This window comes from Dipodomys spectabilis, unplaced genomic scaffold (assembly GCF_019054845.1).
Source record: "Dipodomys spectabilis isolate Male_0828 unplaced genomic scaffold, ASM1905484v1 ptg000191l, whole genome shotgun sequence".
Lineage (NCBI taxonomy): Eukaryota > Metazoa > Chordata > Mammalia > Rodentia > Heteromyidae > Dipodomys > Dipodomys spectabilis.
Genome location: NW_024870868.1, coordinates 3,214,741 through 3,220,380, shown reverse-complemented (window position 1 = coordinate 3,220,380; position 5,640 = coordinate 3,214,741). Strand labels below are relative to the sequence as shown.

Here is a 5,640-nt window from a genome sequence, read left to right as displayed (position 1 = left end):
TTTGTTTTTTTCCTTCCCCTCAGAAAATTAGAGGAAAATATATACAAGAAGAAGGTGCACAAACTTCCAATACAGTGAAAACAGGTGTTATAGCATGGGGGAGGAACATATAAAGAAACAAAAACAAAAACAACACACTGCACGTTATAAGTACGTGAGAAACGATATCAAGAAAAAAAAAACCACTTGTGTCCCTAACTTGGGGTTCATTTCCCTTAACATAATCTTTTTTTTTTTTTTTTTAGCTTTTTTTTGTTTGTTTTGGTCGGTCGTGGGGCTTGAACTCTGGGCCTGGGCGCTGATCCTCAGCTCTTCAGCTCAAGGCTAGCGCTCTACCACTTGAGCTACAGTGCCACTTCTGGTTTCCTGGTGGTTTATTTTAGATAGGAGTCTCATGGTCTCTCCTGCCCGGGCTGGCTTTGAACCACGATCCTCAGGTCTCAGCCTCCTGAGTAGCTAGGATTACAGCCGTGAGCCACCAGCGCCCGGCCCTTAACATAAACTTATCTGGTCATATACACATAACTTTTGACCTTTTCTGCTTATCACAGACATATATTAGTTATTGAAAATTAGAGAAACCATGGGACCTATGTTTCTTTGGACTTGGCTTACTTCACTTAATAATTTTTTTTCCAAGTCTTTCCATTTCCTAACAAATTGGGCGATGGAATGCTTCAGGAATTTGCCTGTCATCCTTGGGCAGGGGCCATGCTAATCTTCTCTGTATCATTCCAATGTTAGTATATGTGATGCTGAATTGAGCACAGAATATTTTTATATATAAATTGTAATTGATTTTTTAAACTAGACAAATAAAAAAAAAGTAAGTTTAAAAGAATTGTTGTGAAATTTGAGAACCATGTACTTCTTAGATAAGTACACATTTAAGAATAAAGTCAAGATTTACATGTCAAAAACAAAATAAATCCAGATATTTGTTGTTCAAGAGATGTGTAGAAGGAGGAAATCAATTATTCTATGCAAAGGACCTGTCATTATGAACACTGCAGCAAGTGTTAAGGTTTGCTAAAAGTTTTAATGTTTTAAATATATTTACTTTTGGATATTTGCTTATATATGCCAAAACTGGGACTGTATGACAGGTCATAATACTTTTCTATAAAGTATTTAAGATTTATGGTAGCAGATAAGTACTACTAAGTATGTACATTTCAGAGTTTATAGAAACTTTACTAATGAGAAGTTGCAAAGTCTTTGTGTAAAGCAGAATAAAGAGTTGACTATGTTAACTACACAGTTTCTATTAAAACTGTAGGCCTTCCTTACTTTATATGTTAGTGAGGAACAAATGATGATATAAGCCATATACAAATTATGAGATGAACTATAAATGGTAATCTTAGTGGGTGACTTTAAACACTACTCATAGTCTATAAAATTCTTGTTGAACATCATAATCTTAGCCAGTGTTAAATGTAAAGAAATATGACAATAATCAAATCTAATTTGTAGTACACTTCAAATACTGAAAACACTGGTAATTGTTTTGTTTTTTATTTTATTATTCATTAATATTTAATTATTGGTTTTCTTTATTTGTAGCATTGTTTTCCTTGTTGTAATATAATAGAACTTTTTGTAAGTTGTCATTAGGAGATACTTTGAGAAGGTTACTGGGATGGCCACACCGTTTTTTATAGGTGCATGTGAATTTATAAAGAGGAAAATTAAGAACAAAATATATATTTAAAAAATGATTAAGTAGAGTCTGATTCAGAGTGTTGATAAATGTCCACACCTAAAATATTAGCCCTAGGCTGAAGCAGAGTTATTACAGAGTTGAGGTCACAAAAGTGAGACACTGTGTTTTGTTTTGTGTTTTATTTTTATTTTGTTGGTCATGGGGTTGGAACTCTGGGGCCTGGGTGCTGTCCCTCAGCTCAAGGCTAGTGATACTACTTGAGCCACAGCACCACTTCCATCTTTTTCTGCTGTTATGATGCTGAGAAATCAAACCCAAGGCCTCATGCATGCAAGGCAGGCACTCTACCATTGAGCCACCTTCCCAGTACCTGAAAGACTGGGTTTTAAAAAAATCATCTAAAAACATTTGCTTTTTGCTTTGGATTATATAATGAAATATATGAGTATTTTTGATGTTTTTGTGCATTGTCATACTTCTAAATTTATACTAACTTTACCCACTTTATCCTTGTCAAAGTCATGAAATATCTGTGGGAGTTTGCTTATGTGAAGATTGTTTTTGCATTTATAATTTCTTCTGAGTTATTTTTATTTTTTATCAAAATAACTTTATATTTCATGTTGATGCGTATTTACTCAGAGAAAGGGATATAGAGGATTTAGTTTACCAAGTGAACATTAAAATTAGAGCTCAACAATAAGACAAGATGTAAACATAAAGGGGATCCAAATAGGGAAAGAAGAAATAAAACTCTCCCTCTTTGCACATGACATGATCTTGTATTTAAAGAATCCCATAGACTCCACTACCAAATTACTCAAGCTGATTCAAAACTTTGGCAAAGTAACAAGATATAAAATTAACCCCCCAAAATCAATGGCTTTTCTGTATGCCAACAATGAGAAAAGTGTGGCTGAATTTAGGAAAGTAACTCCATTTGCAATAGCCCCTCAAAAAATAAAATACCTAGAATTAACTTAACTAAAGAAGTGAAGGACCTCTATGATGAAAACTTTAAAATCTTGAAAAAGGAAATCAAAACAGAACTTAGAAAATGGCAAAACCTCCCATGCTCCTGGATTGGAAAGATCAACATCGTGAAAATGGCAATACTTCCCAAGGCTATCTACAAATTCAATGCAATACCTATCAAAATTCCAACCTCATTCTTCAAGGAAAAAGAAGAGCCAATCCAAAAATTCATATGGAACAATAAAAGACCCGAATAGCAAAAACGCTCCTCAATGGAAAGAACACTGCTGGTGGAATATCAATACCAAATTTCAAACCCTACTCTAAAGCCATAGTAATCAAAACAGCTTGGTACTGGCATAAGAACAGACCTTAGGACCAATGGAATAGAATTGAAAACCCAGAAATGAACCTACAGACCTATAGCCAACTAATCTTCGATAAGGGAGCTAAAATAATAGAATGGAAGAAAGACAGCCTCTTCAGTAAATGGTGCTGGCAAAATTCGTTAACTACTTGTAGAAGACTAAAACTAGATCCTTATATATCACACTGCACCAGAATCAACTCCAAATCGATCAAAGACCTCGGAGTCAAAGCAGACACTCTGAAAACCTTACAGGATGGAATAGGAGAAACCCTAGGCCTCCTTGGCTCAGGCCGAAGTTTTCTTAATAGAGACCCGGAAACACAACAAATCAAAGAAAGGTTGGACAAATGGGATTGCATGAAGTTGCAGAGCTTCTGCATGGCAAAGGGCATAACTAGCCAGATCAACAGAAAGCCCACGGATTGGGAGAAGATCTTTACTAGCCATACAACAGACAAGGGTCTCATATCTAAAATATACTTGGAACTCAAAAAATTAAATCCCCCAACAATAAATCCTCAAAGAAACAACTGCCCAATAAATAAGTGGGCTAAAGACTTGAAGAGAAACTTCTCTGAAGAAGAAAGAAGGATGGCCAATAGACACATGAAGAAATGCTCAACCTCCCTAGCCATAAAAGAAATGCAAATCAAAACAACATTGAAATACCACCTCACCCCAGTTAGATTGGCTATAATCAAGAACTCTAACAACAACAGATGCTTGAGTGGATGTGGACAGAAGGGAACCTTACTTCATTGTTGGTGGGAGTGTAAACTTGTTCAACCACTTTGGAAAGTAGTATGGAGGTTCCTCAAAAGACTCCACATAGAATTCCCCTATGACCCAGCAATCCCACTTTTGGGCATTTAACCAAGTGTTCACAAACAAGACCACACTAAAGCTACCAGCACAACTATGTTTATTGCAGCATTATTTACCATAGCTAAGATATGGAACCAACCCTGATGCCCCTCAGTAGATAAATGGATCAAGAAAATGTGGTATATATACACAATGGAATTCTATGCCTCGATCAGAAAGAATGACATTTCCCCATTTGTTAGGAAATGGAAAGGCTTGGAAAAAATTATATTAAGTGAAGCAAGCCAAGCCCAAAGAAACTTAGGTCCCATGATTTCCCTTATTTGCAATATCTAGTATATGTATGAGTCAAGCAGGAAAGATCAGATAATGTAATGTTAGGAAAATGAACCCTTAGATATGTATTTAAATATTTTTTTCTTTCATGCATTTGTTTCTAACTCATTTATAAGATTATTTCTTTGTAACTTTGTATGTCCCTCCCCCACAGTATAACCCCTGCTTTCCCTATATTTGATGTCGGTATAATTTGTGGAGGAGATGGGGAAAAACTCGTCGTTTAAGGATACAGGTAGACCCAATGCAACTATGAGCAGTACAAGTTGTCATGTCAAAAACGAACTTTACAAATTTGGTGCGGGGGGGGGGGGGGGGTTGGGTTGGGGGGCAAGGGGAGGCTGGGAAGGGATGTGAAGGGTAAACAAAGGAGGAGGCTGCAATGCTTGATAAGAAATGTACTCATTATCTTGCCCATGTAATTGTAACCCCTCTGTACAGTATGTTCACAAAAAATAAAAATAAAAATTTAAAAAAATAAAATAAAATAAAATTAGAGCTCAAAAATAAAAATCAGCTTCTGAAACTAAGGTTCAATGCCTTGCATCCTTGGATCAGCTAGAGGATCAATCCAGGCTTCAGACTTAAAGTGGGCAGCTGAGGGAGTATAGTGGGTAGGACTTTTTGAGTTCCCCTTTCAGGATATAAGATTTAAAACACACACATGCAAGCACATATTCATAACAAGTTTTTGTTTGGAGAAGTGCACATTATGGAGCTCCATAATGAAAATCATACATTATTTAATAGTGTTCTCAGACCTTTGTCAACATTCTCCCAATGGATTATCAGAAGCAGGTCCTTAGATCATTTTTCTTGGGTTCCTTAGGCCTAGAATTCTTATTCCCCATTTCAGCAGGTCTGTTGTGATTTCAGTTTTTGGTGCACGTAATCCTCCCTTTTGTAAGTTTCTTGTGCACCCTTCTCATATTTAACTCTCCCGTTACTGGAGATTTCTCAACAATGGATTCCTCCAGCTCGCCCATTTTTATTCTTGGGCCAGAGAATGAAAACACACATCGAGACTCAACTTCTCTTTGTGCTTAAGACACACTCAGCCCAGAAAAATCCCCAACCAACCAGGTAGTATGCTCTAGTCCAATTTTTCCTCTCATGGGTGATGCATGACATTACTTTTTATTGAGGTGCTTCCGTGGGCCCTTTCCTGAAATTGCTGATACACTTTCCATCCTTTACCACAACGGATGGTGTTTAACCCAACCTGGAGCTATCTCAACAACTCAGGATATGTCTTCTCCTGAGGGTCTCCCTACATCCCCCTTGCATAACATGGATCCTGGACTAGTCCCCACATTGTTGGGAATACTCCCCTACTGTAACCCAATATCCCAAGAAGGACCACCAATTTGAAAGGAACTTAGCATGGCAATGTTTAGTTCTGTTAAAAAGCATGTTATTGACAGAAAGCAACCACTATGAGTAGGAAGTCTGCCCAGGTTATACCCCT

General features: G+C 36.8%; 1 pseudogene; it reads right to left on the bottom strand.

Moving 5' to 3' along the window:
- Positions 1-655: 655 nt before the first annotated feature.
- On the bottom strand, positions 656-768 carry LOC122121611 (annotated as a pseudogene).
- Positions 769-5,640: the final 4,872 nt, after the last annotated feature.